A 22,053-nucleotide genomic window follows, 5' to 3' on the forward strand; every position below is an offset into this window, starting at 1 on the left:
GGGCTGCCATAGACTTCAATGGCAGAGGATTTATAATAAATATAGCTGCAAGCAGCAATGAGGGGGCCAAGCAGAATAGGCCGGAGTAGCCACGGCGACAAGATAGAACTCAGCAGAAACCCGGGATCAACAGGGCTGAGTATTGCCACCGCCTCCGCCAGCCAGCCCCCCCCCCCCCCCACCTAATCACCCCAGCCCGTCCCACCCAGTCCTGCCCTGCCCTCCCCTTGCACGCACGCATTAGAATTAACTGGATGGAACATGTCATCAGTTTCACATCAAAAAATAAAAGATTGATAAAACACATCAGCAACTACACATCAAAATGCAATATTGCTAATGGCAGCACCCCCTACAGGTCAAATGTCACCAAATGTTTTGAGCGTCCTCCTAATGGGGTCATGAATATATGTAGTAACTTTGGTTATGATACATGGCAGGGTTGCTGAGATATGAGCTCACTTCCTGTTTGGCGGCTTCGCCATCATATTTGATTGGCTGTTACGGAAGAATGCTTTTGTCAATTGCTCCAGAAAGCAATATATTGATAGGTTATGGTCTGAAGATGTTCTGTGCCAATTTTGGTGAAGATCAGATGAAATTTGTGACCTGTGAAAACTTTTTGATGTTTTTGATTAAATCCAATATGGCGGCCGAATCAATTATGATGACATCACAAGTTGGCCTGGGTTGCCCTAAGGACGTCCAACAGTATTACCTGAAACCACTAGTGCATTTTAATTCTAAGCACAACTGCAGCTACAGGCCAAAATCCATGTTTCTTAATTACAGCGCCCCCTAGAGGTCAAAGGTCACCAGATTTCTTGAGTGTCCCCCTGATTGGGTCCTGAGTCCATGCACCCAGTTTGGCTTTGATACATGCAAGGGTTGCTGAGATATGAGCTCACTTCCTGTTTGGCGGCTTCGCCACAAATTTCGATTGGCTGTTACAGCCGAATGCTTCTGTCAATTGTTCCAGAAAGCAACGCACTGATAAGGCATGGTCTGAAGATGGTCTCTGCCAATTTTGGTGAGGATCCGCTGAAATTTGTGACCTCCAAAAACTTGTACGTGTTTTTGATTAAATCCAATATGGCGGCCAAATCAATTATGATGACATCACAAGTTGGCTTGGGTCGGCCTAAGGACCTTCAACAGTAGTACCAGACACCACTAATTCGTTTTAATTCTAAGCACAACTGCTGCTACAGGCCAAAAGGCATGTTTCTTAATTACAGCGCCCCCTAGAGGTCAAAGGTCACCAGATTTCTTGAGCGTCCCCCTGATTGGGTCCTGAGTCCATGGACTAAGTTTGGTTATTATAGGTGAATGGGTTGCTGAGATATGAGTTGACTTCCTGTTTGGCGGCTTCGCCGCAAATTTCGATTGGCTGTTACGCGCGAACGGTTTTAGTTCCGGAGACAAAAAGCAATGCATTAATGAGGCATGGTCTGTAGATGATATCTGTGAAGTTTGGTGTCGATTGGACAAAATATGTGACCCCTGATACATTTTAAGTGATTTTGATGAAATCCAAAATGGCGGAAAATCCATCATGGCGGAAAATGACGTCATAGGGTCCGTTGAACTCGGCTTGGTCCAAGGATTCCAACGATACCTCATTTGTGACAATCGGGCATACGGGTCAAAAGTTACGTGCGTGAACGCAAGTCCAACTTTGGCCTGTTGGTGGCGCTAGAGTGGTCAAGGTGCCAACCGGAAACTTGGTGAAATTAATCATGGGACTGTCCCCAATCAGTGTGCCAAATTTCACAACTTTTTACCAGACGGTTCTATGGGCTGCCATAGACTCCAATGGCAGAGGAAAGATGTTTAATAATAATAATAAATATAGCTGCAAGCAGCAATGAGGGGGCCAAGCAGAATAGGCCGGAGTAGCCACGGTGACAAGATAGAACTCAGCAGACACCCGGGATGAACAGGGCTGAAACAGGGCTGTGTATTGCCACCGCCTCCGCCAGCCAGCCCCCACCACCTAATCACCCCAGCCCGTCTCACCCCGTCCTGCCCTGCCCTGCCCTGCCCTGCCCTGCCCTTGCACGCATGCATTAGAATTAACTGGATGGAACATGCTGTCATCAGTTTCACATCAAAAAATAAAAGATTGATATAACACATCATCAACTACACATCAAAATGCAATATTGCTAATTGCAGCACCCCCTACAGGTCAAAGGTCACCAAATTTTTTGAGCGTCCTCCTAATGGGGTCATGAATATATGTAGTAAGTTTGGTTATAATATATGGCAGGGTTGCTGAGATATGAGCTCACTTCCTGTTTGGCGGCTTCGCCACCAATTTCGATTGGCTGTTACGGGCGAATGCTTTTGTCAATTGTTCCAGAGAGCAATATATTGATAGGTTATGGTCTAAAAATGGTCTGTGCCAATTTTGGTGAAGATCAGATGAAATTTGTGACCCGCGAAAACTTTTTGATGTTTTTGATTAAATCCAACATGACGGCCGAATCAATTACGATGACATCACAAGTTGTGCTGGGTCAGCCTAAGGACCTCCAACAGTATTACCTGAAACCACTAGTGCATTTTAATTCTAAGGACAACAGCAGCTACAGGCCAAAAGGCATGTTTCTTAATTATAGCGCCCCCTAGAGGTCAAAGGTCACCGGATTTCTTGAGCGTCCCCCTGATTGGGTCCTGAGTCCATGGACTAAGTTTGGTTATGATAGATCAATGGGTTGCTGAGATATGAGCTCACTTCCTGTTTGGCGGCTTCGCCACAAATTTCTATTGGCTGTTACGTGTGAACGGTTTTAGTTCCGAAGACAAAAAGCAATGCATGAATGAGGCATGGTCTGTAGATGATATATGTAAAGATTGATGTCGATCGGACAAAATTTGTGACCTCTGATACGTTTTAAGGGATTTTGATGAAATCCAAAATGGCGGAAAATCCATCATGGCAGAAAATGACGACATAGGGTAAGTTGAACTCGGCTTGGTCCAAGGATTCCAATGATACCTCATTTTTGACAATCGGGTCAACAGGTCAGAAGTTACGTGCGTGAACGCAAGTCCAACTTTGGCCTGTTGGTGGCGCTAGAGCGCGGGAGGTGCCGACATGAAACTTGGTGACATGAATCAATGGACTGTCTTAAATCAGTGTGCCAAATGTCAGAACTTTTTGCCAGACGGTTCTATGGGCTGCCATTGACCTCCATTGCAAAATAATGCGCATCAGCAGCTACAGGCCAAAAGGCATGTTTCTCAATTACAGCGCCCCCTAGAGGTCAAAGGTCACCAGATTTATTGAGTGTCCCCCTGATTGGGTCCTGAGTCCATGCACCCAGTTTGGCTTTGATACATGCAAGGGTTGCTGAGATATGAGCTCACTTCCTGTTTGGCGGCTTCGCCACAAATTTCGATTGGCTGTTACAGCCGAATGCTTCTGTCAATTGTTCCAGAAAGCAATGCACTGATAAGGCATTGTCTGAAGATGGTCTCTGCCAATTTTGGTGAGGATCCGCTGAAATTTGTGACCTGCGAAAATTTGTAAGTTTTTTTGATTGAACCCAATATGGCGGCCGAATCAATTACGATGACATCACAAGTTGGCTTGGGTTAGCCTTTGGACCTCCAACAGTATTACCAGACACCACTAGTGCATTTTAATTCTAAGCACAACTGCAGCTACAGGCCAAAAGGCATGTTTCTTAATTACAGCGCCCCCTAGAGGTCAAAGGTCACCAGATTTCTTGAGCGTCCCCCTGATTGGGTCCTGAGTCCTTTTACTTAGTTTGGTTATGATAGATCAATGGGTTGCTGAGATATGAGCTCACTTCCTGTTTGGCGGCTTCGCCACAAATTTCGATTGGCTGTTACGCGCGAACGGTTTTAGTTCCGGAGACAAAAAGCAATGCATTAATGAGGCATGGTGTGTAGATGATATCTTTGAAGTTTGGTGTCGATCGGACAAAATTTGTGACCTTTGATACATTTTAAGTGATTTTGATGAAATCCAAAATGGCGGAAAATCCATCATGGCGGAAAATGACGTCATAGGGTGCGTTGAACTCGGCATGGTCCAAGGATTCCAGCAATACCTCATTTTTGAAAATCGGACTGACGGGTCAAAAGTTACGTGCGTGAACGCATGTCCAACTTTGGCCTGTTGGTGGCGCTAGAGTGCTTGAGGTGCCATCATGAAACTTGGTGATATTAATCATGGGACAGTCCCTAATCAGTGTGCCAAATTTCACAACTTTTTACCAGACGGTTCTATGGGCTGCCATAGACTTCAATGGCAGAGGAAAGATGTTGAATAATAATAAGAAATCATAGAAACACAATGGGTGCCTTCGCAGCTTCGCTGCTTGGCCCCCAAATATAGCTGCAAGCAGCAATGAGGGGGCCAAGCAGAATAGGCCGGAGTAGCTACGGCGACAAGATAGAACTCAGCAGGCATCCGCGATTAACACTTTCAACAACTTTCACATCAAAACATAACTGACTTTGTAGGGCTGAAACAGGGCTGAGTTTTGCCACTGCTTCCGCCAGCCAGCCCCCCCCACCTAATCACGCCAGCCCGTCCCACCCCGTCCTGCCCTGCCCTGCTCTTGCACGCACGCATTAGAATTAACTGGATGGAACATGTTGTCATCAGTTTCACATCAAAAAATAAAAGATTGATAAAACACAACTACACATCAAAATGCAATATTGCTAATTGCAGCACCCCCTACAGGTCAAAGGTCACCAATTTTTTTGAGCGTCCTCCTACTGGGGTCATGAATATATGTAGTAAGTTTGGTTATGATACATGAAAGGGTTGCTGAGATATGAGCTCACTTCCTGTTTGGCGGCTTCGCCACCAATTTCGATTGGCTGTTACGGGCGAATGCTTTTGTCAATTGTTCCAAAAAGCAAGGCACTGATAAGGCATGGTCTGAAGATGGTCTCCGCCAATTTTGGTGAGGATCCGCTGAAATTTGTGACCTGCGAAAACTTTTTGATGTTTTTGATTAAATCCAATATGGCGGTCGAATAAATTACGATGACATCACAAGTTGGCTTGTGTCGGCCTAAGGACCTCTAACAGTATTATCAGACACCACTAGTGCGTTTTAATTCTAAGCACAACAGCAGCTACAGGCCAAAAGGCATGTTTCTTAATTAAAGCGCCCCCTAGAGGTCAAAGGTCACCAAATTTCTTGAGCTTCCCCCTGATGGGGTCCTGAGTCCATGGACTAAGTTTGGTTATGATAGACGAATGGGTTGCTGAGATATGAGCTCACTTCCTGTTTGGCGGCTTCGCCGCAAATTTCGATTGGCTGTTACGCGCGAACGGTTTTAGTTCCGAAGACAAAAAGCAATGCATTAATGAGGCATGGTCTGTAGATGATATCTGTGAAGTTTGGTGTCGATCGGATAAAATTTGTGACCTCTGATACGTTTTAAGGGATTTTGATGAAATCCAAAATGGCGGAAAATCCATCATGCCGGAAAATGACGTCATAGGGTGCGTTGAACTCGGCTTGGTCCAAGGATTCCAATGATACCTCATTTTTGACAATCGGGTAAACAGGTCAGAAGTTACGTGCGTGAACGCAAGTCCAATTTTGGCCTGTTGGTGGCGCTAGAGCGCTCAAGGTGCCGGTATGAAACTTGGTGAAATTAATCATGAGACTGTCCCCAATCAGTGTGCCAAATTTCACAACTTTTCACCAGACGGTTCTATGGGCTGCCATTGACTTCCATGGCGGAAGAAAGTATAATAATAAGAAAAGATAGAAACACAATGGGTGCCTTCGCAGCTTCGCTGCTTGGCCCCCAATAAGAAATCATAGAAACACAATGGGTGCCTTCGCAGCTTCGCTGCTTGGCCCCCAATAAGAAAACTAAGAAACACAATGGGTGCCTTCGCAGCTTCGCTGCTTGGCCCCCAATAATAGGAAAAGCTAGAAACACAATGGGTGCCTTCGCAGCTTCGCTGCTTGGCCCCCAAATATAGCTGCAAGCAGCAATGAGGGGGCCAAGCAGAATAGGCCGGAGTAGCCACGGTGACAAGATAGAACTCAGCAGACACCCGGGATGACCTGGGCTTAAACAGGGCTGAGTATTGCCACTGCCTCCGCCAGCCAGCCCCCCCCCCACCTAATCACCCCAGCCCGTCTCACCCCGTCCTGCCCTGCCCTGCCCTGCCCTTGCACGCACGCATTAGAATTAACTGGATGGAACATGCTGTCATCAGTTTCACATCAAAAAATAAAAGATTGATATAACACATCAGCAACTACACATCAAAATGCAATATTGCTAATTGCAGCACCCCCTACAGGTCAATGGTCACCAAATTTTTTGAGCGTCCTCCTAATGGGGTCATGAATATATGTAGTAAGTTTGGTTATAATATATGGCAGGGTTGCTGAGATATGAGCTCACTTCCTGTTTGGCGGTTTCGCCACCAATTTCGATTGGCTGTTACGGGCGAATGCTTTTGTCAATTGTTCCAGAGAGCAATATATTGATAGGTTATGGTCTAAAAATGGTCTGTGCCATTTTTGGTGAAGATCAGATGAAATTTGTGACCGGCGAAAACTTTTTGATGTTTTTGATTAAATCCAACATGACGGCCGAATCAATTATGATGACATCACAAGTTGTGCTGGGTCAGCCTAAGGACCTCCAACAGTATTACCTGATACCACTAGTGCATTTTAATTCTAAGGACAACAGCAGCTACAGGCCAAAAGGCATGTTTCTTAATTATAGCGCCCCCTAGAGGTCAAAGGTCACCAGATTTCTTGAGCGTCCCCCTGACTGGGTCCTGAGTCCATGGACTAAGTTTGGTTATGATAGATCAATGGGTTGCTGAGATATGAGCTCACTTCCTGTTTGGCGGCTTCGCCACAAATTTCTATTGGCTGTTACGCGCGAACGGTTTTTGTTCTGAAGACAAAAAGCAAAGCATTAATGAGGCATGGTCTGTAGATGATATATGTAAAGATTGATGTCGATCTGACAAAATTTGTGACCTCTGATACGTTTTAAGTGATTTTGATGAAATCCAAAATGGCGGAAAATCCATCATGGCGGAAAATGACGACATAGGGTACGTTGAACTCGGCTTGGTCCAAGGATTCCAATGATACCTTATTTTTGACAATCGGGTCAACAGGTCAGAAGTTAGGTGCGTGAACGCAAGTCCAACTTTGGCCTGTTGGTGGCGCTAGAGCGCGGGAGGTGCCGACATGAAACTTGGTGACATGAATCAATGGACTGTCTTAAATCAGTGTGCCAAATGTCAGAACTTTTTGCCAGACGGTTCTATGGGCTGCCATTGACCTCCATTGCAAAATAATGCGCATCAGCAGCTACAGGCCAAAAGGCATGTTTCTCAATTACAGCGCCCCCTAGAGGTCAAAGGTCACCAGATTTATTGAGTGTCCCCCTGATTGGGTCCTGAGTCCATGCACCCAGTTTGGCTTTGATACATGCAAGGGTTGCTGAGATATGAGCTCACTTCCTGTTTGGCGGCGTCGCCACAAATTTCGATTGGCTGTTACAGCCGAATGCTTCTGTCAATTGTTCCAGAAAGCAATGCACTGATAAGGCATGGTCTGAAGATGGTCTCTGCCAATTTTGGTGAGGATCCGCTGAAATTTGTGACCTGCGAAAATTTGTAAGTTTTTTTGATTGAACCCAATATGGCGGCCGAATCAATTACGATGACATCACAAGTTGGCTTGGGTTAGCCTTTGGACCTCCAACAGTATTACCAGACACCACTAGTGCATTTTAACTCTAAGCACAACTGCAGCTACAGGCCAAAAGGCATGTTTTTTAATTACAGCGCCCCCTAGAGGTCAAAGGTCACCAGATTTTTTGAGCGTCCCCCTGATTGGGTCCTGAGTCCATGGACAAAGTTTGGTTATGATAGATCAATGGGTTGCTGAGATATGAGCTCACTTCCTGTTTGCCGGCTTCGCCGCAAATTTTGATTGGCTGTTACGGGCGAACGGTTTAAGTTCCGAAGACAAAACACCACAACTTTTGTGAGGCTTGGTCTGAAGATCATGTGTGTCAAGTTTGGTGACGATCGGACAAAATTTGTGACCTGTGAAAAATTAGTTTCACTTTCATTAAAATCCAAAATGGCGGAAAATCCATCATGGCGGAAAATGACGTCATAGGGTGCGTTGAACTCGGACTGGTCCAAGGATTCCAATGGTACCTCATTTTTCAAAATCGGGCCAACGGGTCAGAAGTTACGTGCATGAACGCATCTCCAACTTTGGCCTGTTGGTGGCGCTAGAGCGCTCGGGGTGCGGACTCGAAACTTGGTGAAATTAATCCTGGGACTCAGCCTAATTAGTGTGCCAAATTTCACAACTTTTCACCAGACGGTTCTATGGGCTGCCATAGACTTCAATGGCAGAGGAAAGATGTGTAATAAATATAGCTGCAAGCAGCAATGAGGGGGCCAAGCAGGCAGTTCAGCAGTCCAGAAGTCCAGATTTGCCATGCAACTCAATGCCGTGGCATCAGGCATATAGCATTAAGCAGTCACAACAAGTTCCATGTCAAACAACCCAAGATTGGCTGAGTTACAAGGTCAAGTTTCACATCAAAACATAACTAATTTTGTGTGGCTGAACCAGGGCTGAGTGTCGCCGCCCCCTCAACCAGCCAACTCACCACTGCAATCGCCCCCTGCCCGCCCCTGCCCGTCCCACCCCGTCCCACCCCGCCCCACCCTTGCACGCACGCATTAGAATTAACTGGATGGAACTCGCTGTCAACAGTTTCACATCAAAAATAAAAGATCGATTGAGATATGATCATGCTTGCTGTGATTTCAATGCCCCAATAGAGGTCAAAGGTCACCAAATTATTTGTGCATCATCAGGATGAACCAGATGGTTCTATGGGCTGCCATTGACCTCCATTGCAGAATAATGCAGCAACTACAGGCCAAAATACATTTTTGCCAATTACAGAGCCCCCTAGAGGTCAAAGGTCACCAAATTTCTTGAGCGTCCTCCTGGTGGGTCCAGAGGACCATGTACTAAGTTTGGTTTTGATACATGAAAGCGTTGCTGAGATATGAGCTCACTTCCTGTTTGGCGGCTTCGCCGCAAATTTCGATTGGCTGTTACAGGCAAACGCTTCTGTCAATTGTTCCAGAAAAAAATACACTGATAAGGCATGGTCTGAAGATGGTCACTGCCAATTTTGGTGTGGATCAGCTGAAATTTGTGACTTGCGAATAATTATTCATGTTTTTGATTAAATCCAATATGGCGACCAAATCAATTACGATGACATCACAAGTTGGCTTGGGTCGGCCTAAGGACCTTCCACAGTATTGTCAGACACCACTAGTGCGTTTTAATTCTAAGCACAACAGCAGCTACAGGCCAAAAAGCATGTTTCTTAATTACAGCGCCCCCTAGAGGTCAAAGGTCACCAAATTTCTTGAGCTTCCCCCTGATGGGGTCATGAGTCCATATACTAAGTTTGGTTATGATAGATGAATGGGTTGCTGAGATATGAGCTCACTTCCTGTTTGGCGTCTTCGCCGCAAATTTCGATTGGATATTACGGGTGAACGGTTTAAGTTCCGAAGACAAAACACCACAACTTTTGTGAGGCTTGGTCTGAAGATCATGTGTGTCAAGTTTGGTGACAATCGGACAAAATTTGTGACCTGTGAAAAATTAGTTTCACTTTCACTAAAATCCAAAATGGCGGAAAATCCATCATGGCGGAAAATGACGTCATAGGGTGCGTTGAACTCGGCTTGGTCCAAGGATTCCAACGATGCCTCATTTTTGACAATCGAGTCAACGGGTCAGAAGTTACATGCGTGAACGCAAGTCCAACTTTGGCCTGTTGGTGGCGCTAGAGCGCTCAAGGTGCCGGTATGAAACTTGGTGAAATTAATCATGAGACTGTCCTCAATCAGTGTGCCAAATTTCACAACTTTTCACCAGACAGTTCTATGGGCTGCCATTGACTTCAATGCCAGAGGAATAATAATAATAAGAAACAGTAGAAACACAATGGGTGCCTTCGCAGCTTCGCTGCTTGGCCCCCAAATATAGCTGCAAGCAGCAATGAGGGGGCCAAGCAGTATAGGCCGGAGTAGCCACGGCGACAAGATAGAACTCAGCAGACACCCGCGATCAACACTTTCAACAAGTGTCACATCAAAACATAGCTGATTTTGTAGGGCTGAAACAGGGCTGAGTATTGCCACCGCCTCCGCCAGCCAGCCCCCCTCACCTAATCACCCCTGCCCGTCCCACCCCGTCCTGCCCCGCCCTTGCATGCACGCACGCATTAGAATGAACTGGATGGAACATGTTGTCATCAGTTTCACATCAAAAAGTAAAAGATCAATAAAACACATCAGCAACTACAGATCAAAATGCAATATTGCTAATTGCAGCACCCCCTACAGGTCAAAGGTCACCAAAGTTTTTGTGCGTCCTCCTAATGGGGTCATGAATCCATGTAGTAAGTTTGGTTATGATACATGGCAGGGTTGCTGAGATATGAGCTCACTTCCTGTTTGGCGGCTTCGCCACCAATTTCGATTGGCTGTTACGGGCGAATTCTTTTGTCAATTGTTCCAGAAAGCAATATATTGATAGGTTATGGTCTGAAGATGGTCTCTGCCAATTTTGGTGAGGATCCGCTAAAATGTGTGACCTGTGAGAACTTGTATGTGTTTTTGATTAAATCCAATATGGCGGCCGAATCAATTATGATGACATCACAAGTTGGCTTGGGTCGGCCTAAGGACCTCCAACAGTATTACCAGACACCACTAGTGCGTTTTATTTCTAAGCACAACAGCAGCTACAGGCCAAAAGGCATGTTTCTAAATTACAGCGCCCCCTAGAGGTCAAAGGTCACCAAATTTCTTGAGCTTCCCCCTGATTGGGTCATGAGTCCATATACTAAGTTTGGTTATGATAGATCAATGGGTTGCTGAGATATGAGCTCACTTCCTGTTTGGCGGCGTCGCCGCAAATTTTGATTGGCTGTTACGGGCGAACGGTTTAAGTTCCGAAGACAAAACACCACAACTTTTTTGAGGCTTGGTCTGAAGATCATGTGTGTCAAGTTTGGTGACGATCGGACAAAATTTGTGACCTGTGAAAAATTAGTTTCACTTTCACTAAAATCCAAAATGGCGGAAAATCCATCATGGCGGAAAATGACGTCATAGGGTGCGTTGAACTCGGACTGGTCCAAGGATTCCAATGGTACCTCATTTTTCAAAATCGGACCAACAGGTCAGAAGTTACGTGCATGAACGCATGTCCAACTTTGGCCTGTTGGTGGCGCTAGAGCGCTCGGGGTGCGGACTCGAAACTTGGTGAAATTAATCCTGGGACTCAGCCTAATTAGTGTGCCAAATTTCACAACTTTTCACCAGACGGTTCTATGGGCTGCCATAGACTTCAATGGCAGAGGAAAGATGTGTAATAAATATAGCTGCAAGCAGCAATGAGGGGGCCAAGCAGGCAGTTCAGCAGGCCAGATTTGCCATGTTAGTCAATGCCCTTGCATCAGACATGTAGCCTTAAGCAGTCACAGCAAGTTCCATGCCATACAACCCAAGATTGGCTGAGTTAAAAGGTCAAGTTTCACATCAAAACATAACTGAATTTGTGGGGCTGAACCAGGGCTGAGTGTTGCCGCCCCCTCCCCCAACCAACCCACTGCCGCAATCGCCCCTGCCCGTCCCACCCCGCCCCACCCACACATTAGAATGAACTGGATGGAACTTGCTGTCATCAGTTTCACATCAAAAATAAAAGATCGACTGAAATATGATCACTCTTGCTGTGATTTAAACATAGAGGTCAAAAATTTACGTCATAGGGTGTGTTGAACTCTGCTTGGCCCAAGGATTCCAATGATGCCTCATTTTGACATTCGGGTCAACGGGTCAAAAGTTACGTCCGTGAACACACGCCAACTTTGGCCTGTTGGTGGCGCTATATCGCTTGAGGTGCCGTCATGAAACTTGGTGAAATAAATTATTGGACTGTCCCCAATCAGTGTGCAAAATGGTATAACTTTTTACCAGACTGTTCTATGGGCTGCCATTGACTTCCATTGCAGAATAATGCACATTTGCAACTACTGGCCAAAATGCATTTTTGCCAATTACAGAGCCCCCTGGAGGTCAAAGGTCACCAAATTTCTTGAGCGTCCTCCCGATGGGGTCTGAGGTATATGTACTAAGTTTGGTTTTGATACATGAAAACGTTGCTGAGATATGAGCTCACTTCCTGTTTGGCGGCTTCGCCACAAATTTCGATAGGCTGTTACAGACCAATGCTTTTGTCAATTGTTCCAGAAAGCGATGCACTCATCAGGCATGGTCTGAAGATGGTCTTTGACAATTTTGGTGAGGATCCGCTGAAATTTGTGACCTGCGAAAACTTGTACGTGTTTTTGATTAAATGCAATATGGCGGCCGAATCAATTACGATGACATCACAAATTGACTTGGGTCGGCCTAAGGACCTCTAACAGTACTACCAGACACCACTAGTGCGTTTTAATTCTAAGCACAACTGCAGCTACAGGCCAAAAAGCATGTTTCTTAATTACAGCGCCCCCTAGAGGTCAAAGGTCACCAGATTTCTTGAGCGTCCCCCTGATTGGGTCCTGAGTCCATGTACTAAGTTTGGTTATGATAGATTTATGGGTTGCTGAGCTCACTTCCTGTTTGGCGGCTTCGCCGCAATTTTCGGTTGGCTGTTACGCGCGAACGGTTTTAGTTCCGAAGACAAAAAGCAATGCATTAATGAGGCATGGCCTGAAGATCATGTGTGTCAAGTTTGGTGACGATCGGACAAAATTTGTGACCTGTGAAAGATTAGTTTCACTTTCACTAAAATCCAATATGGCGGAAAATCCATCATGGCGGAAAATGACGTCATAGGGTGCGTTGAACTCGGCTTGGTCCAAGGATTCCAAGGATAGGATCATTTTTCAAAATCGAGCCAACGGGTCAGAAGTTACGTGCGTGAAAGCATGTCCAACTTTGGCCTGTTGGTGGCGCTAGAGTGCTCGGGGTGCGGACTTGAAACTTGGTGAAATTAATCATGGAGTACTGCCTAATTAGTGTGACAAATTTCACAACTTTTCACCAGACGGTTCTATGGGCTGCCATAGACTTCAATGGCAGAGGATTTATAATAATAAGAAAACTAAGAAACACAATGGGTGCCTTCGCAGCTTCGCTGCTTGGCCCCCAATAATAGGAAAAGCTAGAAACACAATGGGTGCCTTCGCAGCTTCGCTGCTTGGCCCCCAATAGTAGGAAAAGATAGAAACACAATGGGTGCCTTCGCAGCTTCGCTGCTTGGCCCCCAATAATAATAGTAGGAGAAAAGATAGAAACACAATGGGTGCCTTCGCAGCTTCGCTGCTTGGCCCCCAAATATAGCCGCAAGCGGCAATGGCGGGCCCGAGCACCTGCGGGCCGCAAACCGTGACATTTCGGAATCCAACAAAGCACTGACGTGGTGCGTTTGCGAAATGTGCATATTTGATGTGTGTGCTATTTGTTTTTGCATTTTATTTTCTGGCACATTTACTTGCTTGGCCAGGTGGGGGCGCAATGAAAGGCAGGCCCATTGGATGTCATCATAATCATAATATATATTAACCTGAGAAATTTCAGACTATTCATTTTAAGCAAAGAACATTTCTGATGCATTTTTGGTTGGCCAGATGGTGGCGCTATGTTAGGCATGGAAATTACACATGTAAATATCATCAAAATAATGATATTTAATTAAAATTTTGTAAATAAATTCCAAAAACTATTCTGACTATGGCCAGCTGATGGCGCTATGCCACACCGCCATATTGGGTGTTTGGATGTCATATACACCTAATCTGATTAATCAGATGCATCTGATTGTAATATCCAACAGACTTGGAAAAAACACATTCCTTCTCTTGCCAATTGGTGGCGCTATGCAAGGCATGTTAAAAAGACATATGAATATCATCATCATGATATCTAATTTTGTGTAAAATTTCAGATCAATCAGTCAAAGCATTGAACATTTTTGGCACATTTCCTGATTGGCCAGATGGTGGCGCTATGCTAAGCATGTGAATTCCACATGTGAATGTCATCACAATAATATCCAATATTTTATAAAGTTTCAGATTAATCAGTTAAGGCATCGTCCATTTCTGGCACATTTCCTGCTTGACCAGGTGGTGGCGCTATGCCAGGCAGGCCCGTTGGGTGTGTGGATATCATCATAATCCTAATATGTATTAACCTGTTAAGTTTCAGACCATTCATTCAAAGCATAGAGCATTTCTGGCACATTTCATGCTTGGCCAGATGGTGGCGGTATACTAGGCATCAGAATTACACATGTGAATATCATCACAATAATGATTTCAAATATTTTATACCTACCAAGTTTCAAATAAATCAGTAAAGGCATTACCCATTTCTGGCACATTTCCTGTTTGGCCAGATGGTGGTGCTATGTTAGACATGGAAATTAGACATGTGAATATCATCACAATAATGACATCCAATATTTTGTAAAGTTTCAGATCAACCAATAAAGGCATTACCAATTTCTGGCACATTTTCCTGCTTGGCCAGGTGGTGGCGCTATGCCAGGCAGGCCCATTGGGTATCTGGATATCATCATAATCATAATATCTATTAACCTGAAAAGTTTCAGACCATTTATTCAAAGCATAGAGCATTTCTGGCACATTTCCTGCTTGGCCAGAAGGTGGCGCTATGTTAGGCCTGTGAATTACGAATGTGAATATCATCACAATAATGATATCCAATATTTTATAAAGTTTCAGATCAATCACTTAAGGCATTGTCCATTTCTGGCACATTTCCTGCTTGGCCAGGTGGTGGCGCTATGCCAGGGAGGCCCATTGGGTGTCTGGATATCATCATAATCATGATATCTATTAACCTGAGAAGTTTCAGACCATTCATTCAATGCACTGTGATTTATGACACATTTCCTGTTTATGTGGTGAGATATTAAAATCATATCAAATATATTACAATATTCAAAAATCCCTTCACAATTTAACATCAGCGACATCTTGGCATAATGTTTGCCAAATTTCAAATGAATCTGGCAAACCGTCTAGGAGGAGTATGTTCAAATTGATCATGTGACATCAGTATAATTGTCATTCTTTCTGTTGCCAGTTGGTGGCGCTATGCCAAAAATGCATTATGGGCATGTGAATATTATCATTAACATGGTCTTCAATGACCTGTGAAATTTAAAACATTTCAAGCCATGCATGGTGAATTATGACACATTTATTGTTTATGTGGAAGGGTGTTAAAATTAATAATTTTGCCATTTCGTCAAATTACAACATATCGAAAAAAAACTTCACAATTTATAATCAGGAACATCTCGGCATCATGTATACCAACTTTGACATGAATCGGATCAACCGTCTAGGAGGAGTACGTTAAAATTGATCATGTCCACAACGCACAAAATCTCAATTACCTCACTTCCTGTGGGCGTGGCTAATGGCATGTTAATACAAAAGTTGTTTGTTTTTGGGAGTTACATACACCCACCAAATTTGGTGTGTGTATCTAAAACTATATGCCAACCACAAGTCACTGTGACGTAAGGGGGCGCTATGGAGTTCCTGGGCAACGCCCGGTGCCAAGCTTTTATCCCTGTCTATTCACTGTACCACTTGATGTGTGTGCTAAATTTCATGCGTTTTCGATTATGTTAACCACCTCAAAATATTTGCCAACCACGGGATCAGTCACCTAAGGGGGCGCTAGCGAGTCCCTGGGCCACGCCCGGGGTCAAGCTCTTGTACCTAACTGCGATGCATGACACCTGACGTGTGTGCCAAATTTCAAGAGGTTTCGACCATGTTAACCACCTCAAAAACAGGAAAGCAAAGAAGTGGAATAACAATAATAATAATAATAAATATAGCCGCAAGCGGCAATGGCGGGCCCGAGCACCTGCGGGCCGCAACCCGTGACATGTCGGAATCCAACAAAGCACTGACGTGGTGCGTTTGTGAAATGTACATATTTGATGCGTGTGCTATTTGTTTTTGTATTTTATTTTCTGCCACATGTACTTGCTTGGCCAGGTGGGGGCGCAATGCAAGGCAGGCCCATTGGGTGTCATCATAATCATAATATATATTAACCTGAGAAATTTCAGACCATTCATTTTAAGCAAAGAACATTTCTGATACACTTTTTGGTTGGCCAGATGGTGGCGCTATGTTAGGCATGGAAATTACACATGTGAATATCATCACAATGATATTCAAATTTTTTGTAAACGTTCAGATCAATCACTTAAGGCATTGTCCATTTTCTGGCACATTTCCTGCTTGACCAGGTGGTGGCGCTATGCCAGGCAGGCCCATTGGGTGTCTGGATATCATCATAATTATAATATCTATTAACATGAGAAGTTTCAGACCATTTATTCAAAGCATAGAGCATTTCTGGCACATTTCCTGCTTGGCCAGATGGTGGCGCTATGCTAGGCCTGTGAATTACGAATGTGAATATCATCACAATAATGATGTCTGATATTTTATAAAGTTTCAGATCAATCACTTAAGGCATTGTCCATTTCTGGCACATTTCCTGCTTGGCCAGGTGGTGGCGCTATGTCAGGCAGGCCCATTGGGTGTCTGGATATCATCATAATCATGATATCTATTAACCTGAGAAGTTTCAGACCATTCATTCAATGCACTGTGATTTATGACACATTTCCTGTTTATGTGGTGAGATATTAAAATCATATCAAACATATAAGTTATCAAAAATCCATTCACAATTTAACATCAGCAACATCTTGGCATAATGTTTGCCAAATTTCAAATGAATCTGGCAAACCGTCTAGGAGGAGTATGTTCAAATTGATCATGTGACATCAGTATAATTGTCATTCTTTCTGTTGCCAGTTGGTGGCGCTATGCCAAACATGCATTATGGGCATGTGAATATTATCATTTACATGGTCTTCAATGACCTGTGAAATTTAAAACATTTCAAGCCATGCATGGTGAATTATGACACATTTATTGTTTATGTGGAAGGGTGTTAAAATTAATAATTTTGCCATTTCGTCAAATTACAACATATCGAAAAAAACTTCACAATTTATAATCAGGAACATCTCGGCATCATGTATACCAACTTTGACATGAATCGGATCAACCGTCTAGAAGGAGTACGTTAAAATTGATCATGTCCACAACGCACAAAATATCAATTACCTCACTTCCTGTGGGCGTGGCTAATGGCATGTTAATACAAAAGTTGTTTGTTTTTGGGAGTTACATACACCCACCAAATTTGGTGTGTGTATCTAAAACTATATGCCAACCACAAGTCACTGTGACGTAAGGGGGCGCTATGGAGTTCCTGGGCAACGCCCGGTGCCAAGCTTTTATCCCTGTCTATTCACTGTACCACTTGATGTGTGTGCTAAATTTCATGCGTTTTCGATTATGTTAACCACCTCAAAATATTTGCCAACCACGGGATCAGTCACCTAAGGGGGCGCTAGCGAGTCCCTGGGCCACGCCCGGGGTCAAGCTCTTGTACCTTACTGCGATGCATGACACCTGACGTGTGTGCCAAATTTCAAGAGGTTTCGACCATGTTAACCACCTCAAAAACAGGAAAGCAAGAAAGTGGAATAACAATAATAATAATAATAATAATAATAATAATAATAATAATAATAATAATCCTTACAAAAACAATAGGTCCTTGCGCCCTTCGGTGCTCGGGCCCTAATAATAATCCTTACAAAAACAATAGGGCCTTGCGCCCTTCGGGTGCTCGGGCCCTAATAATAATAATAATAATAATAATAAATATAGCTGCAAGCAGCAATGAGGGGGCCAAGCAGAATAGGCTGGAGTAGCCAGGGCGACAAGATAGAACTCAGCAGACATCCGCGATCAACGCTTTCAACTACTGTAACATAAAAACATAACTGACTTTGTAGGGCTGAAACAGGGCTGAGTATTGCTGCTGCCTCCGCCAGCCAGCCCCCCACCTAATCACCCCTGCCCGTCCTGCCCCGCCCCGCCCTTGCATGCACGCATTAAAATGAACTGGATGGAACATGTTGTCATCAGTTTCACATCAAAAAATAAAAGATCAATAAAACACATCAGCAACTACAGATCAAAATGCAATATTGCTAATTGCAGCACCCCCTACAGGTCAAAGGTCACCAAAGTTTTTGAGCGTCCTCCTAATGGGGTCATGAATCCATGTAGTAAGTTTGGTTATGATACATGGCAGGGTTGCTGAGATATGAGCTCACTTCCTGTTTGGCGGCTTCGCCACCAATTTCGATTGGCTGTTATGGGTGAATGCTTTCGTCAATTGTTCCAGAAAGCAATATATTGATAGGTTATGGTCTGAAGATGGTCTCTGCCAATTTTGGTGAGGATCCGCTAAAATTTGTGACCTGCGAGAACTTGTACGTGTTTTTGATTAAATCCAATATGGCGGCCGAATCAATTATGATGACATCACAAGTTGGCTTGGGTCGGCCTAAGGACCTCCAACAGTATTACCAGACACCACTAGTACATTTTAATTCCAAACACATCAACAGCTACAGGCCAAAATGCATTTTTGCTGATTGCAGCGCCACCTAGAGGTCAAAGGTCACAACATTTTTTGAGCGTCCCCCTGATGGGGTCCTGAGTCCATGTACTAAGTTTGGTTATGATAGATTAATGGGTTGCTGAGATATGAGCTCACTTCCTGTTTGGCGGCTTCGCCGTTATTTTTGATTGGCTGTTATGGGCAAACGGTTTTAGTTCCGAAGACGAAAAGGAGTATCTTTTGTGAGGCTTGGTCTGAAGATCATGTGTGTCAGGTTTGGTGTCGATTGGACAAAATTTGTGACCTGTGAAAACGTTTTAGTGTTTTTGATTAAATCCAAAATGGCGGAAAATCCATCATGGCGGAAAATGACGTCATAGGGTGCGTTGAACTCGGCTTGGTCCAAGGATTCTAACAGTACCTCATTTTTGACAATCGGGTCAATGTGTCAGAAGTTACGTGCATGAACGCAAGTCCAACTTTGGCCTGTTGGTGGCGCTAGAGCGCTAGAGGTGCCGACATGAAACTTGGTGAAATTAATCATTGGACTGTCTCCAATCACTGTGCCAAATTTCAGAACTTTTCACCAGACGGTTCTATGGGCTGCCATTGACTTCAATGGCAGAGGAATAATAATAATAATAAATATAGCTGCAAGCAGCAATGCAGGGGCCTAGCAGAGCGCTATAGCAGGAATGGCGTTGCCATGGCATGAGCAAGCACTCATAGCAAGAGGCCAAATTAAACCAATGTCCTTGTGCGTTCTCACAATCAGCTACCATGTCCCTCTACCAAGTTTGGACTTCATACAGCAAAGTGTTGCTGAGATGTGAGCTCACTTTCTTTATTACAGCACCCCTAGAGGTCAAATGAGACCACTTTCCTTGCATGTCCTCACAATCAGCTAATATGTCCATGTATCAAGTTTGGACTTCATACCATGAAGCGTTGCTGAGATATGAGCCCACTTCCTGTATTACAGCGCCCCCTATACAGGCCAAATGATGCCAATTTCCTACTGTGTCCTCATAATCAGGTACCAAGTCCCTGTACCAAATTTGGACTTCATACATCAAAGCGTTGCTAAGATAGGAGCTCACTTCCTGTATTGCAGCGCCCCCTATAGAGGCCAAATGATTCCAATTTCCTAGTGCGTCACCATAATCAGGTAACAGGTCCTTATACCAAGTTTGGACTTTGTACACCAAAGCGTTGCTGAGATACAAGCTCACTTCCTTTATTACAGCGCCCCCTATAGAGGCCACATGATGCCAATTTTGTAGTGCGTCCTCACAATCAGATACCAAGTCCCTGTACCAAGTTTGGACTTCATACATTAAAGCATAGCTGAGATGTTTGCCCACTTCCTGTTAGGCGGCATCGTTGCCATGTGTGATTGGCTGTCACGGGCAAATAAACTTGAAACTAAAAAATCTGACAAGTATCTTTTGTGCGGCTCGGTCTGAAGATAATCTCCACCAAGTTCTGTGAAAATCGGATGAAATTTGTAACCGCTGAAACTTTTCATAGAGTTTGGACTAAATCCAATATGGCGGAGGTCCAATATGGTGGAAAGTGACGGGATAGGGGTCGATGAACTCAGGATGGTCTAAGGATTCAGACGCTACCTCAATTGTGAAAATCAGACAAAAGAGTCAAGGATCACGCGCATGAACGCATGTCCAGTATTGAACTGGTGGTGGCGCTAGAGTGTTCAATGTATATGCATAAAAATTGCTGTGAGTGATTGGGACAGTGTCCTGACTAAGGGTATCGAGTTTTGTTATGTTAACTCAAAGCGTCACGGAGATGTTAGTCCACTTCCTGTTTGGCGGCTTCATCACCATATTTGATTGGCTGTCACGGGCAAACAAAAATGAAATTGAAAAATCTGACAAGTATCGTTTGTGCGGCTCGGGCAGAAGATCATCTCCGCCAAGTTCCGTGAAAATCGGATGAAATTTGTAACCGCTGAAACTTTTCGTAGAGTTTTAACTAAATCCAATATGGCGGAGGTCCAATATGGCGGAAAGTGACGTAATAGGAGTCATTGAACTTAGGTCAGTCCAGGGATTCCAACAGTGCCTGATTTGTGAAAATCGGATGCACCGTTCAATGGTCACATGCGTTAATGCAATCCAGTTTTGACCCATTGGTGGCGCTAGAGTGTTGGGCATAGAGTTCTGTAAATTGGTGAGAGTGATCATGGGAGAGTGCTGAATCAGTGTACCAAATTTCATAACTTTAGACCCAGCGGTTCAATTTTCGGCCAGATTTTGACCTGTTGGTGGCGCTAGATGGCTGGGTTTAGAGGTCCGTAAATGAGTGTGAGTGGTCAGTGGAGTGTCCCGAAACTTTCTGCCAAAAAATCTGAACTTTTTAGCCAGGCGTTCTATGGGCTGCCATAGACTCCAATGGCAGACTAATAATAATAGGAAAAGCTATTAACTCAATGGGTGCCTTCGCAGCTTCGCTGCTTGGCCCCCAAATATAGCTGCAAGCAGCAATGCGGGGGCCTAGCAGAGCGCTATAGCAGGAATGGCGTTGCCATGGCATGAGCAAGCACTCACAGCAAGAGGCCAAATTACACCAATGTCCTTGTGCGTTCTCACAATCAGCTACCATGTCCCTCTACCAAGTTTGGACTTCATACACCAAAGTGTTTCTGAGATGTGAGCTCACTTTCTTTATTACAGCACCCCTAGAGGCCAAATGAGACCTCTTTCCTTGCATGTCCTCACAATCAGCTAATATGTCCCTGTACCAAGTTTGGACTTCATACATCGAAGAGTTGCTGAGATACGAGCCCACTTCCTGTATTACAGCGCCCTCTATAGAGGCCAAATGATGCCAATTTCTTACTGTGTCCTCACAATCAGATACAAAGTCCCTGTACCAAGTTTGGACTTCATACATCAAAGCGTTGCTGAGATACAAGCTCACTTCCTGTATTGCAGCGCCCCCTGTAGAGGCCAAATGATGCCAATTTCCTAGTGCAACCCCACAATCAGGTACCAAGTCTCTATAACAAGTTTGGACTTCGTACATCAAAGCATTGCTGAGATACAAGCTCACTTCCTGTATTGCAGCGCCCCCTATAGAGGCCAAATTATGCCAATTTCCTAGTGCTTCCTCACATTCAGATACCAAGTCCCTGTATCAAGTTTGGACTTCATACATTAAAGTGTAGCCGAGATGTTAGCCCACTTCCTGTTAGGTGGCATCGTCGCCATGTGTGATTGGCTGTCACGGGCAAACAAACTTGAAAATAAAAAATCTGACAAGTATCGTTTGTGCGGCTCGGTCTGAAGATCATCTCCGTCAAGTTCTGTGAAAATCGGATGAAATTTGTAACCGCTGAAACTTTTCGTAGAGTTTGGACTAAATCC

At 44.3% G+C, this 22,053-nt stretch overlaps 1 protein-coding gene across 1 annotated transcript in view; it reads right to left on the reverse strand.

Annotated features, from left to right (window-relative positions):
- Positions 1–22,053, reverse strand: part of LOC143121426 (uncharacterized) — a 209,673-nt gene that overhangs the window by 154,758 nt on the left and 32,862 nt on the right. The gene's annotated exons all lie outside the window — the stretch shown is intronic.

The sequence above is a fragment of the Alosa pseudoharengus genome, unplaced genomic scaffold, assembly GCF_046254945.1.
Source record: "Alosa pseudoharengus isolate Yale_2024_CS ecotype anadromous, Long Island Sound unplaced genomic scaffold, YU_APseudo_1.1 YU_APseudo_1.1_scf_13, whole genome shotgun sequence".
In the NCBI taxonomy this organism is placed as follows: Eukaryota; Metazoa; Chordata; class Actinopteri; order Clupeiformes; family Clupeidae; genus Alosa; species Alosa pseudoharengus.